Raw genomic sequence first — 26,810 nt, 5'->3', positions numbered from 1 at the left:
TTACGAATCCTTACAATTACAATAGGGTTTCAGTATTTCATGCTTGAACCCCTAATAAGAATGAAGGCTTTTTGCCAGTTATAGCGCCACCTATGGTCCGATCTCCATGAAACTCTGCATGCTTCCTCACCATGTGCTGACACATATGCTCATCAATTTTGGTGAAGTTCTGAGTTTTCCTTTGGGATTTATAGGCTTTTGAGTGTATTTTGCCCTTTTCTAAATGACCCTGTTACAGCCACCCAAACGCAAAAGTTCAACTTTTTTTCGATAATTATTGATCTAGAGAGTCCAGAGAATTGTCCTAGACTGGTTTGGTTCCGATCGGGCCAAAAACCAGGGACTAGTTTGCAAAAGTAGGTTTTGGACAAAATTCGACATAGCAGAACATTTTCCCTGCCTAACTCAAAATCGGAGATAGCCATTTTGTCCGCCCTGAGCCAAGGATTCCAACGATATAAGACACTTGATCCTGGGACAAACGGTCTAAGAGTTATGAGCGATTTTGAACTTTTGGTTGCTGTAGCGCCACCTATGGGCCAATCGGGGTCATACTCTGATAGGTTGTCCCCAAATTGAGGCCTACCATCTGGCCAGGTTTCAAGTCTCTAGGCCTTACGGTTTGTCCTGCACGATGCGTTTTACGAATCCTTACAATTACAATAGGGTTTCAGCATTTCATGCTTGAACCCCTAATAAGAATGAAGGCTTTTTGCCAGTTATAGCGCCACCTGTGGTCCGATCTCCATGAAACTCTGCATGCTTCCTCACCATGTTCTGACACATATGCTCATCAATTTTGGTGAAGTTCTGAGTTTTCATTTGGGATTTATAGGCTTTTTAGTGTATTTTGCCACGCCCCTTTTCTAAATGACCCTGTTACAGCCACCCAAATGGCAAAGTTCAACTTTTTTTTGATAATTATTGATCTAGAGAGTCCAGAGAATTGTCCTAGACTGGTTTGGTTCCGATCGGGCGAAAAACCAGGGACTAGTTCGCAAAAGTAGGTTTTGGACAAAATCCGACATAGCAGAAAATTTTCCCTGCCTACATCCAAATCGGAGATAGCCATTTTGTCCGCCTCGAGCCAAGGATTCCAACGATATAAGACACTTGATCCTGGGACAAACGGTCTAAGAGTTATGAGCGATTTTGAACTTTTGGTTGCTGTAGCGCCACCTATGGGCCAATCGGGGTCATACTCTGATAGGTTGTCCCCAAATTGAGGCCTACCATCTGGCCAGGTTTCAAGTCTCTAGGCCTTACGGTTTGTCCTGCGCGATGCGTTTTACGAATCCTTACAATTACAATAGGGTTTCAGCATTTCATGCTTGAACCCCTAATAAGAATGAAGGCTTTTTGCCAGTTATAGCGCCACCTGTGGTCCGATCTCCATGAAACTCTGCATGCTTCCTCACCATGTTCTGACACATATGCTCATCAATTTTGGTGAAGTTCTGAGTTTTCATTTGGGATTTATAGGCTTTTTAGTGTATTTTGCCACGCCCCTTTTCTAAATGACCCTGTTACAGCCACCCAAATGGCAAAGTTCAACTTTTTTTTGATAATTATTGATCTAGAGAGTCCAGAGAATTGTCCTAGACTGGTTTGGTTCCGATCGGGCGAAAAACCAGGGACTAGTTCGCAAAAGTAGGTTTTGGACAAAATCCGACATAGCAGAAAATTTTCCCTGCCTACATCCAAATCGGAGATAGCCATTTTGTCCGCCTCGAGCCAAGGATTCCAACGATATAAGACACTTGATCCTGGGACAAACGGTCTAAGAGTTATGAGCGATTTTGAACTTTTGGTTGCTGTAGCGCCACCTATGGGCCAATCGGGGTCATACTCTGATAGGTTGTCCCCAAATTGAGGCCTACCATCTGGCCAGGTTTCAAGTCTCTAGGCCTTACGGTTTGTCCTGCGCGATGCGTTTTACGAATCCTTACAATTACAATAGGGTTTCAGCATTTCATGCTTGAACCCCTAATAAGAATGAAGGCTTTTTGCCAGTTATAGCGCCACCTGTGGTCCGATCTCCATGAAACTCTGCATGCTTCCTCACCATGTTCTGACACATATGCTCATCAATTTTGGTGAAGTTCTGAGTTTTCATTTGGGATTTATAGGCTTTTTAGTGTATTTTGCCACGCCCCTTTTCTAAATGACCCTGTTACAGCCACCCAAATGGCAAAGTTCAACTTTTTTTTGATAATTATTGATCTAGAGAGTCCAGAGAATTGTCCTAGACTGGTTTGGTTCCGATCGGGCGAAAAACCAGGGACTAGTTCGCAAAAGTAGGTTTTGGACAAAATCCGACATAGCAGAAAATTTTCCCTGCCTACATCCAAATCGGAGATAGCCATTTTGTCCGCCTCGAGCCAAGGATTCCAACGATATAAGACACTTGATCCTGGGACAAACGGTCTAAGAGTTATGAGCGATTTTGAACTTTTGGTTGCTGTAGCGCCACCTATGGGCCAATCGGGGTCATACTCTGATAGGTTGTCCCCAAATTGAGGCCTACCATCTGGCCAGGTTTCAAGTCTCTAGGCCTTACGGTTTGGCCTGCGCGATGCGTTTTACGAATCCTTACAATTACAATAGGGTTTCAGCATTTCATGCTTGAACCCCTAATAAGAATGAAGGCTTTTTGCCAGTTATAGCGCCACCTATGGTCCGATCTCCATGAAACTCTGCATGCTTCCTCACCATGTGCTGACACATATGCTCATCAATTTTGGTGAAGTTCTGAGTTTTCCTTTGGGATTTATAGGCTTTTGAGTGTATTTTGCCACGCCCCTTTTCTAAATGACCCTGTTACAGCCACCCAAACGCAAAAGTTCAACTTTTTTTCGATAATTATTGATCTAGAGAGTCCAGAGAATTGTCCTAGACTGGTTTGGTTCCGATCGGGCCAAAAACCAGGGACTAGTTTGCAAAAGTAGGTTTTGGACAAAATTCGACATAGCAGAACATTTTCCCTGCCTAACTCAAAATCGGAGATAGCCATTTTGTCCGCCCTGAGCCAAGGATTCCAACGATATAAGACACTTGATCCCGGGACAAACGGTCTAAGAGTTATGGGCAATTTTGAACTTTTGGTTGCTGTAGCGCCACCTATGGGCCATTCGGGGTCATACTCTGATAGGTTGTCCCCAAATTGAGGCCTACCATCTGGCCAGGTTTCACGTCTCTAGGCCTTACGGTTTGGCCTGCACGATGCGTTTTACGAATCCTTACAATTACAATAGGGTTTCAGTATTTCATGCTTGAACCCCTAATAAGAATGAAGGCTTTTTGCCAGTTATAGCGCCACCTATGGTCCGATCTCCATGAAACTCTGCATGCTTCCTCACCATGTGCTGACACATATGCTCATCAATTTTGGTGAAGTTCTGAGTTTTCCTTTGGGATTTATAGGCTTTTGAGTGTATTTTGCCCTTTTCTAAATGACCCTGTTACAGCCACCCAAACGCAAAAGTTCAACTTTTTTTCGATAATTATTGATCTAGAGAGTCCAGAGAATTGTCCTAGACTGGTTTGGTTCCGATCGGGCCAAAAACCAGGGACTAGTTTGCAAAAGTAGGTTTTGGACAAAATTCGACATAGCAGAACATTTTCCCTGCCTAACTCAAAATCGGAGATAGCCATTTTGTCCGCCCTGAGCCAAGGATTCCAACGATATAAGACACTTGATCCTGGGACAAACGGTCTAAGAGTTATGAGCGATTTTGAACTTTTGGTTGCTGTAGCGCCACCTATGGGCCAATCGGGGTCATACTCTGATAGGTTGTCCCCAAATTGAGGCCTACCATCTGGCCAGGTTTCAAGTCTCTAGGCCTTACGGTTTGTCCTGCACGATGCGTTTTACGAATCCTTACAATTACAATAGGGTTTCAGCATTTCATGCTTGAACCCCTAATAAGAATGAAGGCTTTTTGCCAGTTATAGCGCCACCTGTGGTCCGATCTCCATGAAACTCTGCATGCTTCCTCACCATGTTCTGACACATATGCTCATCAATTTTGGTGAAGTTCTGAGTTTTCATTTGGGATTTATAGGCTTTTTAGTGTATTTTGCCACGCCCCTTTTCTAAATGACCCTGTTACAGCCACCCAAATGGCAAAGTTCAACTTTTTTTTGATAATTATTGATCTAGAGAGTCCAGAGAATTGTCCTAGACTGGTTTGGTTCCGATCGGGCGAAAAACCAGGGACTAGTTCGCAAAAGTAGGTTTTGGACAAAATCCGACATAGCAGAAAATTTTCCCTGCCTACATCCAAATCGGAGATAGCCATTTTGTCCGCCTCGAGCCAAGGATTCCAACGATATAAGACACTTGATCCTGGGACAAACGGTCTAAGAGTTATGAGCGATTTTGAACTTTTGGTTGCTGTAGCGCCACCTATGGGCCAATCGGGGTCATACTCTGATAGGTTGTCCCCAAATTGAGGCCTACCATCTGGCCAGGTTTCAAGTCTCTAGGCCTTACGGTTTGTCCTGCGCGATGCGTTTTACGAATCCTTACAATTACAATAGGGTTTCAGCATTTCATGCTTGAACCCCTAATAAGAATGAAGGCTTTTTGCCAGTTATAGCGCCACCTGTGGTCCGATCTCCATGAAACTCTGCATGCTTCCTCACCATGTTCTGACACATATGCTCATCAATTTTGGTGAAGTTCTGAGTTTTCATTTGGGATTTATAGGCTTTTTAGTGTATTTTGCCACGCCCCTTTTCTAAATGACCCTGTTACAGCCACCCAAATGGCAAAGTTCAACTTTTTTTTGATAATTATTGATCTAGAGAGTCCAGAGAATTGTCCTAGACTGGTTTGGTTCCGATCGGGCGAAAAACCAGGGACTAGTTCGCAAAAGTAGGTTTTGGACAAAATCCGACATAGCAGAAAATTTTCCCTGCCTACATCCAAATCGGAGATAGCCATTTTGTCCGCCTCGAGCCAAGGATTCCAACGATATAAGACACTTGATCCTGGGACAAACGGTCTAAGAGTTATGAGCGATTTTGAACTTTTGGTTGCTGTAGCGCCACCTATGGGCCAATCGGGGTCATACTCTGATAGGTTGTCCCCAAATTGAGGCCTACCATCTGGCCAGGTTTCAAGTCTCTAGGCCTTACGGTTTGTCCTGCGCGATGCGTTTTACGAATCCTTACAATTACAATAGGGTTTCAGCATTTCATGCTTGAACCCCTAATAAGAATGAAGGCTTTTTGCCAGTTATAGCGCCACCTGTGGTCCGATCTCCATGAAACTCTGCATGCTTCCTCACCATGTTCTGACACATATGCTCATCAATTTTGGTGAAGTTCTGAGTTTTCATTTGGGATTTATAGGCTTTTTAGTGTATTTTGCCACGCCCCTTTTCTAAATGACCCTGTTACAGCCACCCAAATGGCAAAGTTCAACTTTTTTTTGATAATTATTGATCTAGAGAGTCCAGAGAATTGTCCTAGACTGGTTTGGTTCCGATCGGGCGAAAAACCAGGGACTAGTTCGCAAAAGTAGGTTTTGGACAAAATCCGACATAGCAGAAAATTTTCCCTGCCTACATCCAAATCGGAGATAGCCATTTTGTCCGCCTCGAGCCAAGGATTCCAACGATATAAGACACTTGATCCTGGGACAAACGGTCTAAGAGTTATGAGCGATTTTGAACTTTTGGTTGCTGTAGCGCCACCTATGGGCCAATCGGGGTCATACTCTGATAGGTTGTCCCCAAATTGAGGCCTACCATCTGGCCAGGTTTCAAGTCTCTAGGCCTTACGGTTTGGCCTGCGCGATGCGTTTTACGAATCCTTACAATTACAATAGGGTTTCAGCATTTCATGCTTGAACCCCTAATAAGAATGAAGGCTTTTTGCCAGTTATAGCGCCACCTATGGTCCGATCTCCATGAAACTCTGCATGCTTCCTCACCATGTGCTGACACATATGCTCATCAATTTTGGTGAAGTTCTGAGTTTTCCTTTGGGATTTATAGGCTTTTGAGTGTATTTTGCCACGCCCCTTTTCTAAATGACCCTGTTACAGCCACCCAAACGCAAAAGTTCAACTTTTTTTCGATAATTATTGATCTAGAGAGTCCAGAGAATTGTCCTAGACTGGTTTGGTTCCGATCGGGCCAAAAACCAGGGACTAGTTTGCAAAAGTAGGTTTTGGACAAAATTCGACATAGCAGAACATTTTCCCTGCCTAACTCAAAATCGGAGATAGCCATTTTGTCCGCCCTGAGCCAAGGATTCCAACGATATAAGACACTTGATCCCGGGACAAACGGTCTAAGAGTTATGGGCAATTTTGAACTTTTGGTTGCTGTAGCGCCACCTATGGGCCATTCGGGGTCATACTCTGATAGGTTGTCCCCAAATTGAGGCCTACCATCTGGCCAGGTTTCACGTCTCTAGGCCTTACGGTTTGGCCTGCACGATGCGTTTTACGAATCCTTACAATTACAATAGGGTTTCAGTATTTCATGCTTGAACCCCTAATAAGAATGAAGGCTTTTTGCCAGTTATAGCGCCACCTATGGTCCGATCTCCATGAAACTCTGCATGCTTCCTCACCATGTGCTGACACATATGCTCATCAATTTTGGTGAAGTTCTGAGTTTTCCTTTGGGATTTATAGGCTTTTGAGTGTATTTTGCCCTTTTCTAAATGACCCTGTTACAGCCACCCAAACGCAAAAGTTCAACTTTTTTTCGATAATTATTGATCTAGAGAGTCCAGAGAATTGTCCTAGACTGGTTTGGTTCCGATCGGGCCAAAAACCAGGGACTAGTTTGCAAAAGTAGGTTTTGGACAAAATTCGACATAGCAGAACATTTTCCCTGCCTAACTCAAAATCGGAGATAGCCATTTTGTCCGCCCTGAGCCAAGGATTCCAACGATATAAGACACTTGATCCTGGGACAAACGGTCTAAGAGTTATGAGCGATTTTGAACTTTTGGTTGCTGTAGCGCCACCTATGGGCCAATCGGGGTCATACTCTGATAGGTTGTCCCCAAATTGAGGCCTACCATCTGGCCAGGTTTCAAGTCTCTAGGCCTTACGGTTTGTCCTGCACGATGCGTTTTACGAATCCTTACAATTACAATAGGGTTTCAGCATTTCATGCTTGAACCCCTAATAAGAATGAAGGCTTTTTGCCAGTTATAGCGCCACCTGTGGTCCGATCTCCATGAAACTCTGCATGCTTCCTCACCATGTTCTGACACATATGCTCATCAATTTTGGTGAAGTTCTGAGTTTTCATTTGGGATTTATAGGCTTTTTAGTGTATTTTGCCACGCCCCTTTTCTAAATGACCCTGTTACAGCCACCCAAATGGCAAAGTTCAACTTTTTTTTGATAATTATTGATCTAGAGAGTCCAGAGAATTGTCCTAGACTGGTTTGGTTCCGATCGGGCGAAAAACCAGGGACTAGTTCGCAAAAGTAGGTTTTGGACAAAATCCGACATAGCAGAAAATTTTCCCTGCCTACATCCAAATCGGAGATAGCCATTTTGTCCGCCTCGAGCCAAGGATTCCAACGATATAAGACACTTGATCCTGGGACAAACGGTCTAAGAGTTATGAGCGATTTTGAACTTTTGGTTGCTGTAGCGCCACCTATGGGCCAATCGGGGTCATACTCTGATAGGTTGTCCCCAAATTGAGGCCTACCATCTGGCCAGGTTTCAAGTCTCTAGGCCTTACGGTTTGTCCTGCACGATGCGTTTTACGAATCCTTACAATTACAATAGGGTTTCAGCATTTCATGCTTGAACCCCTAATAAGAATGAAGGCTTTTTGCCAGTTATAGCGCCACCTGTGGTCCGATCTCCATGAAACTCTGCATGCTTCCTCACCATGTTCTGACACATATGCTCATCAATTTTGGTGAAGTTCTGAGTTTTCATTTGGGATTTATAGGCTTTTTAGTGTATTTTGCCACGCCCCTTTTCTAAATGACCCTGTTACAGCCACCCAAATGGCAAAGTTCAACTTTTTTTTGATAATTATTGATCTAGAGAGTCCAGAGAATTGTCCTAGACTGGTTTGGTTCCGATCGGGCGAAAAACCAGGGACTAGTTCGCAAAAGTAGGTTTTGGACAAAATCCGACATAGCAGAAAATTTTCCCTGCCTACATCCAAATCGGAGATAGCCATTTTGTCCGCCTCGAGCCAAGGATTCCAACGATATACGACACTTGATCCTGGGACAAACGGTCTAAGAGTTATGAGCAATTTTGAACTTTTGGTTGCTGTAGCGCCACCTATGGGCCAATCGGGGTCATACTCTGATAGGTTGTCCCCAAATTGAGGCCTACCATCTGGCCAGGTTTCAAGTCTCTAGGCCTTACGGTTTGTCCTGCACGATGCGTTTTACGAATCCTTACAATTACAATAGGGTTTCAGCATTTCATGCTTGAACCCCTAATAAGAATGAAGGCTTTTTGCCAGTTATAGCGCCACCTGTGGTCCGATCTCCATGAAACTCTGCATGCTTCCTCACCATGTTCTGACACATATGCTCATCAATTTTGGTGAAGTTCTGAGTTTTCATTTGGGATTTATAGGCTTTTTAGTGTATTTTGCCACGCCCCTTTTCTAAATGACCCTGTTACAGCCACCCAAATGGCAAAGTTCAACTTTTTTTTGATAATTATTGATCTAGAGAGTCCAGAGAATTGTCCTAGACTGGTTTGGTTCCGATCGGGCGAAAAACCAGGGACTAGTTCGCAAAAGTAGGTTTTGGACAAAATCCGACATAGCAGAAAATTTTCCCTGCCTACATCCAAATCGGAGATAGCCATTTTGTCCGCCTCGAGCCAAGGATTCCAACGATATAAGACACTTGATCCTGGGACAAACGGTCTAAGAGTTATGAGCGATTTTGAACTTTTGGTTGCTGTAGCGCCACCTATGGGCCAATCGGGGTCATACTCTGATAGGTTGTCCCCAAATTGAGGCCTACCATCTGGCCAGGTTTCAAGTCTCTAGGCCTTACGGTTTGGCCTGCGCGATGCGTTTTACGAATCCTTACAATTACAATAGGGTTTCAGCATTTCATGCTTGAACCCCTAATAAGAATGAAGGCTTTTTGCCAGTTATAGCGCCACCTATGGTCCGATCTCCATGAAACTCTGCATGCTTCCTCACCATGTGCTGACACATATGCTCATCAATTTTGGTGAAGTTCTGAGTTTTCCTTTGGGATTTATAGGCTTTTGAGTGTATTTTGCCACGCCCCTTTTCTAAATGACCCTGTTACAGCCACCCAAACGCAAAAGTTCAACTTTTTTTCGATAATTATTGATCTAGAGAGTCCAGAGAATTGTCCTAGACTGGTTTGGTTCCGATCGGGCCAAAAACCAGGGACTAGTTTGCAAAAGTAGGTTTTGGACAAAATTCGACATAGCAGAACATTTTCCCTGCCTAACTCAAAATCGGAGATAGCCATTTTGTCCGCCCTGAGCCAAGGATTCCAACGATATAAGACACTTGATCCCGGGACAAACGGTCTAAGAGTTATGGGCAATTTTGAACTTTTGGTTGCTGTAGCGCCACCTATGGGCCATTCGGGGTCATACTCTGATAGGTTGTCCCCAAATTGAGGCCTACCATCTGGCCAGGTTTCACGTCTCTAGGCCTTACGGTTTGGCCTGCACGATGCGTTTTACGAATCCTTACAATTACAATAGGGTTTCAGTATTTCATGCTTGAACCCCTAATAAGAATGAAGGCTTTTTGCCAGTTATAGCGCCACCTATGGTCCGATCTCCATGAAACTCTGCATGCTTCCTCACCATGTGCTGACACATATGCTCATCAATTTTGGTGAAGTTCTGAGTTTTCCTTTGGGATTTATAGGCTTTTGAGTGTATTTTGCCCTTTTCTAAATGACCCTGTTACAGCCACCCAAACGCAAAAGTTCAACTTTTTTTCGATAATTATTGATCTAGAGAGTCCAGAGAATTGTCCTAGACTGGTTTGGTTCCGATCGGGCCAAAAACCAGGGACTAGTTTGCAAAAGTAGGTTTTGGACAAAATTCGACATAGCAGAACATTTTCCCTGCCTAACTCAAAATCGGAGATAGCCATTTTGTCCGCCCTGAGCCAAGGATTCCAACGATATAAGACACTTGATCCTGGGACAAACGGTCTAAGAGTTATGAGCGATTTTGAACTTTTGGTTGCTGTAGCGCCACCTATGGGCCAATCGGGGTCATACTCTGATAGGTTGTCCCCAAATTGAGGCCTACCATCTGGCCAGGTTTCAAGTCTCTAGGCCTTACGGTTTGTCCTGCACGATGCGTTTTACGAATCCTTACAATTACAATAGGGTTTCAGCATTTCATGCTTGAACCCCTAATAAGAATGAAGGCTTTTTGCCAGTTATAGCGCCACCTGTGGTCCGATCTCCATGAAACTCTGCATGCTTCCTCACCATGTTCTGACACATATGCTCATCAATTTTGGTGAAGTTCTGAGTTTTCATTTGGGATTTATAGGCTTTTTAGTGTATTTTGCCACGCCCCTTTTCTAAATGACCCTGTTACAGCCACCCAAATGGCAAAGTTCAACTTTTTTTTGATAATTATTGATCTAGAGAGTCCAGAGAATTGTCCTAGACTGGTTTGGTTCCGATCGGGCGAAAAACCAGGGACTAGTTCGCAAAAGTAGGTTTTGGACAAAATCCGACATAGCAGAAAATTTTCCCTGCCTACATCCAAATCGGAGATAGCCATTTTGTCCGCCTCGAGCCAAGGATTCCAACGATATAAGACACTTGATCCTGGGACAAACGGTCTAAGAGTTATGAGCGATTTTGAACTTTTGGTTGCTGTAGCGCCACCTATGGGCCAATCGGGGTCATACTCTGATAGGTTGTCCCCAAATTGAGGCCTACCATCTGGCCAGGTTTCAAGTCTCTAGGCCTTACGGTTTGTCCTGCACGATGCGTTTTACGAATCCTTACAATTACAATAGGGTTTCAGCATTTCATGCTTGAACCCCTAATAAGAATGAAGGCTTTTTGCCAGTTATAGCGCCACCTGTGGTCCGATCTCCATGAAACTCTGCATGCTTCCTCACCATGTTCTGACACATATGCTCATCAATTTTGGTGAAGTTCTGAGTTTTCATTTGGGATTTATAGGCTTTTTAGTGTATTTTGCCACGCCCCTTTTCTAAATGACCCTGTTACAGCCACCCAAATGGCAAAGTTCAACTTTTTTTTGATAATTATTGATCTAGAGAGTCCAGAGAATTGTCCTAGACTGGTTTGGTTCCGATCGGGCGAAAAACCAGGGACTAGTTCGCAAAAGTAGGTTTTGGACAAAATCCGACATAGCAGAAAATTTTCCCTGCCTACATCCAAATCGGAGATAGCCATTTTGTCCGCCTCGAGCCAAGGATTCCAACGATATACGACACTTGATCCTGGGACAAACGGTCTAAGAGTTATGAGCAATTTTGAACTTTTGGTTGCTGTAGCGCCACCTATGGGCCAATCGGGGTCATACTCTGATAGGTTGTCCCCAAATTGAGGCCTACCATCTGGCCAGGTTTCAAGTCTCTAGGCCTTACGGTTTGTCCTGCACGATGCGTTTTACGAATCCTTACAATTACAATAGGGTTTCAGCATTTCATGCTTGAACCCCTAATAAGAATGAAGGCTTTTTGCCAGTTATAGCGCCACCTGTGGTCCGATCTCCATGAAACTCTGCATGCTTCCTCACCATGTTCTGACACATATGCTCATCAATTTTGGTGAAGTTCTGAGTTTTCATTTGGGATTTATAGGCTTTTTAGTGTATTTTGCCACGCCCCTTTTCTAAATGACCCTGTTACAGCCACCCAAATGGCAAAGTTCAACTTTTTTTTGATAATTATTGATCTAGAGAGTCCAGAGAATTGTCCTAGACTGGTTTGGTTCCGATCGGGCGAAAAACCAGGGACTAGTTCGCAAAAGTAGGTTTTGGACAAAATCCGACATAGCAGAAAATTTTCCCTGCCTACATCCAAATCGGAGATAGCCATTTTGTCCGCCTCGAGCCAAGGATTCCAACGATATAAGACACTTGATCCTGGGACAAACGGTCTAAGAGTTATGAGCGATTTTGAACTTTTGGTTGCTGTAGCGCCACCTATGGGCCAATCGGGGTCATACTCTGATAGGTTGTCCCCAAATTGAGGCCTACCATCTGGCCAGGTTTCAAGTCTCTAGGCCTTACGGTTTGGCCTGCGCGATGCGTTTTACGAATCCTTACAATTACAATAGGGTTTCAGCATTTCATGCTTGAACCCCTAATAAGAATGAAGGCTTTTTGCCAGTTATAGCGCCACCTATGGTCCGATCTCCATGAAACTCTGCATGCTTCCTCACCATGTGCTGACACATATGCTCATCAATTTTGGTGAAGTTCTGAGTTTTCCTTTGGGATTTATAGGCTTTTGAGTGTATTTTGCCACGCCCCTTTTCTAAATGACCCTGTTACAGCCACCCAAACGCAAAAGTTCAACTTTTTTTCGATAATTATTGATCTAGAGAGTCCAGAGAATTGTCCTAGACTGGTTTGGTTCCGATCGGGCCAAAAACCAGGGACTAGTTTGCAAAAGTAGGTTTTGGACAAAATTCGACATAGCAGAACATTTTCCCTGCCTAACTCAAAATCGGAGATAGCCATTTTGTCCGCCCTGAGCCAAGGATTCCAACGATATAAGACACTTGATCCCGGGACAAACGGTCTAAGAGTTATGGGCAATTTTGAACTTTTGGTTGCTGTAGCGCCACCTATGGGCCATTCGGGGTCATACTCTGATAGGTTGTCCCCAAATTGAGGCCTACCATCTGGCCAGGTTTCACGTCTCTAGGCCTTACGGTTTGGCCTGCACGATGCGTTTTACGAATCCTTACAATTACAATAGGGTTTCAGTATTTCATGCTTGAACCCCTAATAAGAATGAAGGCTTTTTGCCAGTTATAGCGCCACCTATGGTCCGATCTCCATGAAACTCTGCATGCTTCCTCACCATGTGCTGACACATATGCTCATCAATTTTGGTGAAGTTCTGAGTTTTCCTTTGGGATTTATAGGCTTTTGAGTGTATTTTGCCCTTTTCTAAATGACCCTGTTACAGCCACCCAAACGCAAAAGTTCAACTTTTTTTCGATAATTATTGATCTAGAGAGTCCAGAGAATTGTCCTAGACTGGTTTGGTTCCGATCGGGCCAAAAACCAGGGACTAGTTTGCAAAAGTAGGTTTTGGACAAAATTCGACATAGCAGAACATTTTCCCTGCCTAACTCAAAATCGGAGATAGCCATTTTGTCCGCCCTGAGCCAAGGATTCCAACGATATAAGACACTTGATCCTGGGACAAACGGTCTAAGAGTTATGAGCGATTTTGAACTTTTGGTTGCTGTAGCGCCACCTATGGGCCAATCGGGGTCATACTCTGATAGGTTGTCCCCAAATTGAGGCCTACCATCTGGCCAGGTTTCAAGTCTCTAGGCCTTACGGTTTGTCCTGCACGATGCGTTTTACGAATCCTTACAATTACAATAGGGTTTCAGCATTTCATGCTTGAACCCCTAATAAGAATGAAGGCTTTTTGCCAGTTATAGCGCCACCTGTGGTCCGATCTCCATGAAACTCTGCATGCTTCCTCACCATGTTCTGACACATATGCTCATCAATTTTGGTGAAGTTCTGAGTTTTCATTTGGGATTTATAGGCTTTTTAGTGTATTTTGCCACGCCCCTTTTCTAAATGACCCTGTTACAGCCACCCAAATGGCAAAGTTCAACTTTTTTTTGATAATTATTGATCTAGAGAGTCCAGAGAATTGTCCTAGACTGGTTTGGTTCCGATCGGGCGAAAAACCAGGGACTAGTTCGCAAAAGTAGGTTTTGGACAAAATCCGACATAGCAGAAAATTTTCCCTGCCTACATCCAAATCGGAGATAGCCATTTTGTCCGCCTCGAGCCAAGGATTCCAACGATATAAGACACTTGATCCTGGGACAAACGGTCTAAGAGTTATGAGCGATTTTGAACTTTTGGTTGCTGTAGCGCCACCTATGGGCCAATCGGGGTCATACTCTGATAGGTTGTCCCCAAATTGAGGCCTACCATCTGGCCAGGTTTCAAGTCTCTAGGCCTTACGGTTTGTCCTGCACGATGCGTTTTACGAATCCTTACAATTACAATAGGGTTTCAGCATTTCATGCTTGAACCCCTAATAAGAATGAAGGCTTTTTGCCAGTTATAGCGCCACCTGTGGTCCGATCTCCATGAAACTCTGCATGCTTCCTCACCATGTTCTGACACATATGCTCATCAATTTTGGTGAAGTTCTGAGTTTTCATTTGGGATTTATAGGCTTTTTAGTGTATTTTGCCACGCCCCTTTTCTAAATGACCCTGTTACAGCCACCCAAATGGCAAAGTTCAACTTTTTTTTGATAATTATTGATCTAGAGAGTCCAGAGAATTGTCCTAGACTGGTTTGGTTCCGATCGGGCGAAAAACCAGGGACTAGTTCGCAAAAGTAGGTTTTGGACAAAATCCGACATAGCAGAAAATTTTCCCTGCCTACATCCAAATCGGAGATAGCCATTTTGTCCGCCTCGAGCCAAGGATTCCAACGATATAAGACACTTGATCCTGGGACAAACGGTCTAAGAGTTATGAGCGATTTTGAACTTTTGGTTGCTGTAGCGCCACCTATGGGCCAATCGGGGTCATACTCTGATAGGTTGTCCCCAAATTGAGGCCTACCATCTGGCCAGGTTTCAAGTCTCTAGGCCTTACGGTTTGGCCTGCGCGATGCGTTTTACGAATCCTTACAATTACAATAGGGTTTCAGCATTTCATGCTTGAACCCCTAATAAGAATGAAGGCTTTTTGCCAGTTATAGCGCCACCTATGGTCCGATCTCCATGAAACTCTGCATGCTTCCTCACCATGTGCTGACACATATGCTCATCAATTTTGGTGAAGTTCTGAGTTTTCCTTTGGGATTTATAGGCTTTTGAGTGTATTTTGCCACGCCCCTTTTCTAAATGACCCTGTTACAGCCACCCAAACGCAAAAGTTCAACTTTTTTTCGATAATTATTGATCTAGAGAGTCCAGAGAATTGTCCTAGACTGGTTTGGTTCCGATCGGGCCAAAAACCAGGGACTAGTTTGCAAAAGTAGGTTTTGGACAAAATTCGACATAGCAGAACATTTTCCCTGCCTAACTCAAAATCGGAGATAGCCATTTTGTCCGCCCTGAGCCAAGGATTCCAACGATATAAGACACTTGATCCCGGGACAAACGGTCTAAGAGTTATGGGCAATTTTGAACTTTTGGTTGCTGTAGCGCCACCTATGGGCCAATCGGGGTCATACTCTGATAGGTTGTCCCCAAATTGAGGCCTACCATCTGGCCAGGTTTCAAGTCTCTAGGCCTTACGGTTTGTCCTGCACGATGCGTTTTACGAATCCTTACAATTACAATAGGGTTTCAGCATTTCATGCTTGAACCCCTAATAAGAATGAAGGCTTTTTGCCAGTTATAGCGCCACCTGTGGTCCGATCTCCATGAAACTCTGCATGCTTCCTCACCATGTTCTGACACATATGCTCATCAATTTTGGTGAAGTTCTGAGTTTTCATTTGGGATTTATAGGCTTTTTAGTGTATTTTGCCACGCCCCTTTTCTAAATGACCCTGTTACAGCCACCCAAATGGCAAAGTTCAACTTTTTTTTGATAATTATTGATCTAGAGAGTCCAGAGAATTGTCCTAGACTGGTTTGGTTCCGATCGGGCGAAAAACCAGGGACTAGTTCGCAAAAGTAGGTTTTGGACAAAATCCGACATAGCAGAAAATTTTCCCTGCCTACATCCAAATCGGAGATAGCCATTTTGTCCGCCTCGAGCCAAGGATTCCAACGATATAAGACACTTGATCCTGGGACAAACGGTCTAAGAGTTATGAGCGATTTTGAACTTTTGGTTGCTGTAGCGCCACCTATGGGCCAATCGGGGTCATACTCTGATAGGTTGTCCCCAAATTGAGGCCTACCATCTGGCCAGGTTTCAAGTCTCTAGGCCTTACGGTTTGGCCTGCGCGATGCGTTTTACGAATCCTTACAATTACAATAGGGTTTCAGCATTTCATGCTTGAACCCCTAATAAGAATGAAGGCTTTTTGCCAGTTATAGCGCCACCTATGGTCCGATCTCCATGAAACTCTGCATGCTTCCTCACCATGTGCTGACACATATGCTCATCAATTTTGGTGAAGTTCTGAGTTTTCCTTTGGGATTTATAGGCTTTTGAGTGTATTTTGCCACGCCCCTTTTCTAAATGACCCTGTTACAGCCACCCAAACGCAAAAGTTCAACTTTTTTTCGATAATTATTGATCTAGAGAGTCCAGAGAATTGTCCTAGACTGGTTTGGTTCCGATCGGGCCAAAAACCAGGGACTAGTTTGCAAAAGTAGGTTTTGGACAAAATTCGACATAGCAGAACATTTTCCCTGCCTAACTCAAAATCGGAGATAGCCATTTTGTCCGCCCTGAGCCAAGGATTCCAACGATATAAGACACTTGATCCCGGGACAAACGGTCTAAGAGTTATGGGCAATTTTGAACTTTTGGTTGCTGTAGCGCCACCTATGGGCCATTCGGGGTCATACTCTGATAGGTTGTCCCCAAATTGAGGCCTACCATCTGGCCAGGTTTCACGTCTCTAGGCCTTACGGTTTGGCCTGCACGATGCGTTTTACGAATCCTTACAATTACAATAGGGTTTCAGTATTTCATGCTTGAACCCCTAATAAGAATGAAGGCTTTTTGCCAGTTATAGCGCCACCTATGGTCCGATCTCCATGAAACTCTGCATGCTTCCTCACCATGTGCTGACACATATGCTCATCAATTTTGGTGAAGTTCTGAGTTTTCCTTTGGGATTTATAGGCTTTTGAGTGTATTTTGCCCTTTTCTAAATGACCCTGTTACAGCCACCCAAACGCAAAAGTTCAACTTTTTTTCGATAATTATTGATCTAGAGAGTCCAGAGAATTGTCCTAGACTGGTTTGGTTCCGATCGGGCCAAAAACCAGGGACTAGTTTGCAAAAGTAGGTTTTGGACAAAATTCGACATAGCAGAACATTTTCCCTGCCTAACTCAAAATCGGAGATAGCCATTTTGTCCGCCCTGAGCCAAGGATTCCAACGATATAAGACACTTGATCCTGGGACAAACGGTCTAAGAGTTATGAGCGATTTTGAACTTTTGGTTGCTGTAGCGCCACCTATGGGCCAATCGGGGTCATACTCTGATAGGTTGTCCCCAAATTGAGGCCTACCATCTGGCCAGGTTTCAAGTCTCTAGGCCTTACGGTTTGTCCTGCACGATGCGTTTTACGAATCCTTACAATTACAATAGGGTTTCAGCATTTCATGCTTGAACCCCTAATAAGAATGAAGGCTTTTTGCCAGTTATAGCGCCACCTGTGGTCCGATCTCCATGAAACTCTGCATGCTTCCTCACCATGTTCTGACACATATGCTCATCAATTTTGGTGAAGTTCTGAGTTTTCATTTGGGATTTATAGGCTTTTTAGTGTATTTTGCCACGCCCCTTTTCTAAATGACCCTGTTACAGCCACCCAAATGGCAAAGTTCAACTTTTTTTTGATAATTATTGATCTAGAGAGTCCAGAGAATTGTCCTAGACTGGTTTGGTTCCGATCGGGCGAAAAACCAGGGACTAGTTCGCAAAAGTAGGTTTTGGACAAAATCCGACATAGCAGAAAATTTTCCCTGCCTACATCCAAATCGGAGATAGCCATTTTGTCCGCCTCGAGCCAAGGATTCCAACGATATAAGACACTTGATCCTGGGACAAACGGTCTAAGAGTTATGAGCGATTTTGAACTTTTGGTTGCTGTAGCGCCACCTATGGGCCAATCGGGGTCATACTCTGATAGGTTGTCCCCAAATTGAGGCCTACCATCTGGCCAGGTTTCAAGTCTCTAGGCCTTACGGTTTGTCCTGCACGATGCGTTTTACGAATCCTTACAATTACAATAGGGTTTCAGCATTTCATGCTTGAACCCCTAATAAGAATGAAGGCTTTTTGCCAGTTATAGCGCCACCTGTGGTCCGATCTCCATGAAACTCTGCATGCTTCCTCACCATGTTCTGACACATATGCTCATCAATTTTGGTGAAGTTCTGAGTTTTCATTTGGGATTTATAGGCTTTTTAGTGTATTTTGCCACGCCCCTTTTCTAAATGACCCTGTTACAGCCACCCAAATGGCAAAGTTCAACTTTTTTTTGATAATTATTGATCTAGAGAGTCCAGAGAATTGTCCTAGACTGGTTTGGTTCCGATCGGGCGAAAAACCAGGGACTAGTTCGCAAAAGTAGGTTTTGGACAAAATCCGACATAGCAGAAAATTTTCCCTGCCTACATCCAAATCGGAGATAGCCATTTTGTCCGCCTCGAGCCAAGGATTCCAACGATATAAGACACTTGATCCTGGGACAAACGGTCTAAGAGTTATGAGCGATTTTGAACTTTTGGTTGCTGTAGCGCCACCTATGGGCCAATCGGGGTCATACTCTGATAGGTTGTCCCCAAATTGAGGCCTACCATCTGGCCAGGTTTCAAGTCTCTAGGCCTTACGGTTTGGCCTGCGCGATGCGTTTTACGAATCCTTACAATTACAATAGGGTTTCAGCATTTCATGCTTGAACCCCTAATAAGAATGAAGGCTTTTTGCCAGTTATAGCGCCACCTATGGTCCGATCTCCATGAAACTCTGCATGCTTCCTCACCATGTGCTGACACATATGCTCATCAATTTTGGTGAAGTTCTGAGTTTTCCTTTGGGATTTATAGGCTTTTGAGTGTATTTTGCCACGCCCCTTTTCTAAATGACCCTGTTACAGCCACCCAAACGCAAAAGTTCAACTTTTTTTCGATAATTATTGATCTAGAGAGTCCAGAGAATTGTCCTAGACTGGTTTGGTTCCGATCGGGCCAAAAACCAGGGACTAGTTTGCAAAAGTAGGTTTTGGACAAAATTCGACATAGCAGAACATTTTCCCTGCCTAACTCAAAATCGGAGATAGCCATTTTGTCCGCCCTGAGCCAAGGATTCCAACGATATAAGACACTTGATCCCGGGACAAACGGTCTAAGAGTTATGGGCAATTTTGAACTTTTGGTTGCTGTAGCGCCACCTATGGGCCATTCGGGGTCATACTCTGATAGGTTGTCCCCAAATTGAGGCCTACCATCTGGCCAGGTTTCACGTCTCTAGGCCTTACGGTTTGGCCTGCACGATGCGTTTTACGAATCCTTACAATTACAATAGGGTTTCAGTATTTCATGCTTGAACCCCTAATAAGAATGAAGGCTTTTTGCCAGTTATAGCGCCACCTATGGTCCGATCTCCATGAAACTCTGCATGCTTCCTCACCATGTGCTGACACATATGCTCATCAATTTTGGTGAAGTTCTGAGTTTTCCTTTGGGATTTATAGGCTTTTGAGTGTATTTTGCCCTTTTCTAAATGACCCTGTTACAGCCACCCAAACGCAAAAGTTCAACTTTTTTTCGATAATTATTGATCTAGAGAGTCCAGAGAATTGTCCTAGACTGGTTTGGTTCCGATCGGGCCAAAAACCAGGGACTAGTTTGCAAAAGTAGGTTTTGGACAAAATTCGACATAGCAGAACATTTTCCCTGCCTAACTCAAAATCGGAGATAGCCATTTTGTCCGCCCTGAGCCAAGGATTCCAACGATATAAGACACTTGATCCTGGGACAAACGGTCTAAGAGTTATGAGCGATTTTGAACTTTTGGTTGCTGTAGCGCCACCTATGGGCCAATCGGGGTCATACTCTGATAGGTTGTCCCCAAATTGAGGCCTACCATCTGGCCAGGTTTCAAGTCTCTAGGCCTTACGGTTTGTCCTGCACGATGCGTTTTACGAATCCTTACAATTACAATAGGGTTTCAGCATTTCATGCTTGAACCCCTAATAAGAATGAAGGCTTTTTGCCAGTTATAGCGCCACCTGTGGTCCGATCTCCATGAAACTCTGCATGCTTCCTCACCATGTTCTGACACATATGCTCATCAATTTTGGTGAAGTTCTGAGTTTTCATTTGGGATTTATAGGCTTTTTAGTGTATTTTGCCACGCCCCTTTTCTAAATGACCCTGTTACAGCCACCCAAATGGCAAAGTTCAACTTTTTTTTGATAATTATTGATCTAGAGAGTCCAGAGAATTGTCCTAGACTGGTTTGGTTCCGATCGGGCGAAAAACCAGGGACTAGTTCGCAAAAGTAGGTTTTGGACAAAATCCGACATAGCAGAAAATTTTCCCTGCCTACATCCAAATCGGAGATAGCCATTTTGTCCGCCTCGAGCCAAGGATTCCAACGATATAAGACACTTGATCCTGGGACAAACGGTCTAAGAGTTATGAGCGATTTTGAACTTTTGGTTGCTGTAGCGCCACCTATGGGCCAATCGGGGTCATACTCTGATAGGTTGTCCCCAAATTGAGGCCTACCATCTGGCCAGGTTTCAAGTCTCTAGGCCTTACGGTTTGTCCTGCACGATGCGTTTTACGAATCCTTACAATTACAATAGGGTTTCAGCATTTCATGCTTGAACCCCTAATAAGAATGAAGGCTTTTTGCCAGTTATAGCGCCACCTGTGGTCCGATCTCCATGAAACTCTGCATGCTTCCTCACCATGTTCTGACACATATGCTCATCAATTTTGGTGAAGTTCTGAGTTTTCATTTGGGATTTATAGGCTTTTTAGTGTATTTTGCCACGCCCCTTTTCTAAATGACCCTGTTACAGCCACCCAAATGGCAAAGTTCAACTTTTTTTTGATAATTATTGATCTAGAGAGTCCAGAGAATTGTCCTAGACTGGTTTGGTTCCGATCGGGCGAAAAACCAGGGACTAGTTCGCAAAAGTAGGTTTTGGACAAAATCCGACATAGCAGAAAATTTTCCCTGCCTACATCCAAATCGGAGATAGCCATTTTGTCCGCCTCGAGCCAAGGATTCCAACGATATACGACACTTGATCCTGGGACAAACGGTCTAAGAGTTATGAGCAATTTTGAACTTTTGGTTGCTGTAGCGCCACCTATGGGCCAATCGGGGTCATACTCTGATAGGTTGTCCCCAAATTGAGGCCTACCATCTGGCCAGGTTTCAAGTCTCTAGGCCTTACGGTTTGTCCTGCACGATGCGTTTTACGAATCCTTACAATTACAATAGGGTTTCAGCATTTCATGCTTGAACCCCTAATAAGAATGAAGGCTTTTTGCCAGTTATAGCGCCACCTGTGGTCCGATCTCCATGAAACTCTGCATGCTTCCTCACCATGTTCTGACACATATGCTCATCAATTTTGGTGAAGTTCTGAGTTTTCATTTGGGATTTATAGGCTTTTTAGTGTATTTTGCCACGCCCCTTTTCTAAATGACCCTGTTACAGCCACCCAAATGGCAAAGTTCAACTTTTTTTTGATAATTATTGATCTAGAGAGTCCAGAGAATTGTCCTAGACTGGTTTGGTTCCGATCGGGCGAAAAACCAGGGACTAGTTCGCAAAAGTAGGTTTTGGACAAAATCCGACATAGCAGAAAATTTTCCCTGCCTACATCCAAATCGGAGATAGCCATTTTGTCCGCCTCGAGCCAAGGATTCCAACGATATAAGACACTTGATCCTGGGACAAACGGTCTAAGAGTTATGAGCGATTTTGAACTTTTGGTTGCTGTAGCGCCACCTATGGGCCAATCGGGGTCATACTCTGATAGGTTGTCCCCAAATTGAGGCCTACCATCTGGCCAGGTTTCAAGTCTCTAGGCCTTACGGTTTGGCCTGCGCGATGCGTTTTACGAATCCTTACAATTACAATAGGGTTTCAGCATTTCATGCTTGAACCCCTAATAAGAATGAAGGCTTTTTGCCAGTTATAGCGCCACCTATGGTCCGATCTCCATGAAACTCTGCATGCTTCCTCACCATGTGCTGACACATATGCTCATCAATTTTGGTGAAGTTCTGAGTTTTCCTTTGGGATTTATAGGCTTTTGAGTGTATTTTGCCACGCCCCTTTTCTAAATGACCCTGTTACAGCCACCCAAACGCAAAAGTTCAACTTTTTTTCGATAATTATTGATCTAGAGAGTCCAGAGAATTGTCCTAGACTGGTTTGGTTCCGATCGGGCCAAAAACCAGGGACTAGTTTGCAAAAGTAGGTTTTGGACAAAATTCGACATAGCAGAACATTTTCCCTGCCTAACTCAAAATCGGAGATAGCCATTTTGTCCGCCCTGAGCCAAGGATTCCAACGATATAAGACACTTGATCCCGGGACAAACGGTCTAAGAGTTATGGGCAATTTTGAACTTTTGGTTGCTGTAGCGCCACCTATGGGCCATTCGGGGTCATACTCTGATAGGTTGTCCCCAAATTGAGGCCTACCATCTGGCCAGGTTTCACGTCTCTAGGCCTTACGGTTTGGCCTGCACGATGCGTTTTACGAATCCTTACAATTACAATAGGGTTTCAGTATTTCATGCTTGAACCCCTAATAAGAATGAAGGCTTTTTGCCAGTTATAGCGCCACCTATGGTCCGATCTCCATGAAACTCTGCATGCTTCCTCACCATGTGCTGACACATATGCTCATCAATTTTGGTGAAGTTCTGAGTTTTCCTTTGGGATTTATAGGCTTTTGAGTGTATTTTGCCCTTTTCTAAATGACCCTGTTACAGCCACCCAAACGCAAAAGTTCAACTTTTTTTCGATAATTATTGATCTAGAGAGTCCAGAGAATTGTCCTAGACTGGTTTGGTTCCGATCGGGCCAAAAACCAGGGACTAGTTTGCAAAAGTAGGTTTTGGACAAAATTCGACATAGCAGAACATTTTCCCTGCCTAACTCAAAATCGGAGATAGCCATTTTGTCCGCCCTGAGCCAAGGATTCCAACGATATAAGACACTTGATCCTGGGACAAACGGTCTAAGAGTTATGAGCGATTTTGAACTTTTGGTTGCTGTAGCGCCACCTATGGGCCAATCGGGGTCATACTCTGATAGGTTGTCCCCAAATTGAGGCCTACCATCTGGCCAGGTTTCAAGTCTCTAGGCCTTACGGTTTGTCCTGCACGATGCGTTTTACGAATCCTTACAATTACAATAGGGTTTCAGCATTTCATGCTTGAACCCCTAATAAGAATGAAGGCTTTTTGCCAGTTATAGCGCCACCTGTGGTCCGATCTCCATGAAACTCTGCATGCTTCCTCACCATGTTCTGACACATATGCTCATCAATTTTGGTGAAGTTCTGAGTTTTCATTTGGGATTTATAGGCTTTTTAGTGTATTTTGCCACGCCCCTTTTCTAAATGACCCTGTTACAGCCACCCAAATGGCAAAGTTCAACTTTTTTTTGATAATTATTGATCTAGAGAGTCCAGAGAATTGTCCTAGACTGGTTTGGTTCCGATCGGGCGAAAAACCAGGGACTAGTTCGCAAAAGTAGGTTTTGGACAAAATCCGACATAGCAGAAAATTTTCCCTGCCTACATCCAAATCGGAGATAGCCATTTTGTCCGCCTCGAGCCAAGGATTCCAACGATATAAGACACTTGATCCTGGGACAAACGGTCTAAGAGTTATGAGCGATTTTGAACTTTTGGTTGCTGTAGCGCCACCTATGGGCCAATCGGGGTCATACTCTGATAGGTTGTCCCCAAATTGAGGCCTACCATCTGGCCAGGTTTCAAGTCTCTAGGCCTTACGGTTTGTCCTGCACGATGCGTTTTACGAATCCTTACAATTACAATAGGGTTTCAGCATTTCATGCTTGAACCCCTAATAAGAATGAAGGCTTTTTGCCAGTTATAGCGCCACCTGTGGTCCGATCTCCATGAAACTCTGCATGCTTCCTCACCATGTTCTGACACATATGCTCATCAATTTTGGTGAAGTTCTGAGTTTTCATTTGGGATTTATAGGCTTTTTAGTGTATTTTGCCACGCCCCTTTTCTAAATGACCCTGTTACAGCCACCCAAATGGCAAAGTTCAACTTTTTTTTGATAATTATTGATCTAGAGAGTCCAGAGAATTGTCCTAGACTGGTTTGGTTCCGATCGGGCGAAAAACCAGGGACTAGTTCGCAAAAGTAGGTTTTGGACAAAATCCGACATAGCAGAAAATTTTCCCTGCCTACATCCAAATCGGAGATAGCCATTTTGTCCGCCTCGAGCCAAGGATTCCAACGATATAAGACACTTGATCCTGGGACAAACGGTCTAAGAGTTATGAGCGATTTTGAACTTTTGGTTGCTGTAGCGCCACCTATGGGCCAATCGGGGTCATACTCTGATAGGTTGTCCCCAAATTGAGGCCTACCATCTGGCCAGGTTTCAAGTCTCTAGGCCTTACGGTTTGGCCTGCGCGATGCGTTTTACGAATCCTTACAATTACAATAGGGTTTCAGCATTTCATGCTTGAACCCCTAATAAGAATGAAGGCTTTTTGCCAGTTATAGCGCCACCTATGGTCCGATCTCCATGAAACTCTGCATGCTTCCTCACCATGTGCTGACACATATGCTCATCAATTTTGGTGAAGTTCTGAGTTTTCCTTTGGGATTTATAGGCTTTTGAGTGTATTTTGCCACGCCCCTTTTCTAAATGACCCTGTTACAGCCACCCAAACGCAAAAGTTCAACTTTTTTTCGATAATTATTGATCTAGAGAGTCCAGAGAATTGTCCTAGACTGGTTTGGTTCCGATCGGGCCAAAAACCAGGGACTAGTTTGCAAAAGTAGGTTTTGGACAAAATTCGACATAGCAGAACATTTTCCCTGCCTAACTCAAAATCGGAGATAGCCATTTTGTCCGCCCTGAGCCAAGGATTCCAACGATATAAGACACTTGATCCCGGGACAAACGGTCTAAGAGTTATGGGCAATTTTGAACTTTTGGTTGCTGTAGCGCCACCTATGGGCCATTCGGGGTCATACTCTGATAGGTTGTCCCCAAATTGAGGCCTACCATCTGGCCAGGTTTCACGTCTCTAGGCCTTACGGTTTGGCCTGCACGATGCGTTTTACGAATCCTTACAATTACAATAGGGTTTCAGTATTTCATGCTTGAACCCCTAATAAGAATGAAGGCTTTTTGCCAGTTATAGCGCCACCTATGGTCCGATCTCCATGAAACTCTGCATGCTTCCTCACCATGTGCTGACACATATGCTCATCAATTTTGGTGAAGTTCTGAGTTTTCCTTTGGGATTTATAGGCTTTTGAGTGTATTTTGCCCTTTTCTAAATGACCCTGTTACAGCCACCCAAACGCAAAAGTTCAACTTTTTTTCGATAATTATTGATCTAGAGAGTCCAGAGAATTGTCCTAGACTGGTTTGGTTCCGATCGGGCCAAAAACCAGGGACTAGTTTGCAAAAGTAGGTTTTGGACAAAATTCGACATAGCAGAACATTTTCCCTGCCTAACTCAAAATCGGAGATAGCCATTTTGTCCGCCCTGAGCCAAGGATTCCAACGATATAAGACACTTGATCCTGGGACAAACGGTCTAAGAGTTATGAGCGATTTTGAACTTTTGGTTGCTGTAGCGCCACCTATGGGCCAATCGGGGTCATACTCTGATAGGTTGTCCCCAAATTGAGGCCTACCATCTGGCCAGGTTTCAAGTCTCTAGGCCTTACGGTTTGTCCTGCACGATGCGTTTTACGAATCCTTACAATTACAATAGGGTTTCAGCATTTCATGCTTGAACCCCTAATAAGAATGAAGGCTTTTTGCCAGTTATAGCGCCACCTGTGGTCCGATCTCCATGAAACTCTGCATGCTTCCTCACCATGTTCTGACACATATGCTCATCAATTTTGGTGAAGTTCTGAGTTTTCATTTGGGATTTATAGGCTTTTTAGTGTATTTTGCCACGCCCCTTTTCTAAATGACCCTGTTACAGCCACCCAAATGGCAAAGTTCAACTTTTTTTTGATAATTATTGATCTAGAGAGTCCAGAGAATTGTCCTAGACTGGTTTGGTTCCGATCGGGCGAAAAACCAGGGACTAGTTCGCAAAAGTAGGTTTTGGACAAAATCCGACATAGCAGAAAATTTTCCCTGCCTACATCCAAATCGGAGATAGCCATTTTGTCCGCCTCGAGCCAAGGATTCCAACGATATAAGACACTTGATCCTGGGACAAACGGTCTAAGAGTTATGAGCGATTTTGAACTTTTGGTTGCTGTAGCGCCACCTATGGGCCAATCGGGGTCATACTCTGATAGGTTGTCCCCAAATTGAGGCCTACCATCTGGCCAGGTTTCAAGTCTCTAGGCCTTACGGTTTGTCCTGCACGATGCGTTTTACGAATCCTTACAATTACAATAGGGTTTCAGCATTTCATGCTTGAACCCCTAATAAGAATGAAGGCTTTTTGCCAGTTATAGCGCCACCTGTGGTCCGATCTCCATGAAACTCTGCATGCTTCCTCACCATGTTCTGACACATATGCTCATCAATTTTGGTGAAGTTCTGAGTTTTCATTTGGGATTTATAGGCTTTTTAGTGTATTTTGCCACGCCCCTTTTCTAAATGACCCTGTTACAGCCACCCAAATGGCAAAGTTCAACTTTTTTTTGATAATTATTGATCTAGAGAGTCCAGAGAATTGTCCTAGACTGGTTTGGTTCCGATCGGGCG

Source organism: Squalius cephalus, assembly GCF_949319135.1.
Source record: "Squalius cephalus genome assembly, chromosome: 2".
Classification (NCBI taxonomy): domain Eukaryota; kingdom Metazoa; phylum Chordata; class Actinopteri; order Cypriniformes; family Leuciscidae; genus Squalius; species Squalius cephalus.
This window is presented reverse-complemented; position numbering follows the sequence as displayed.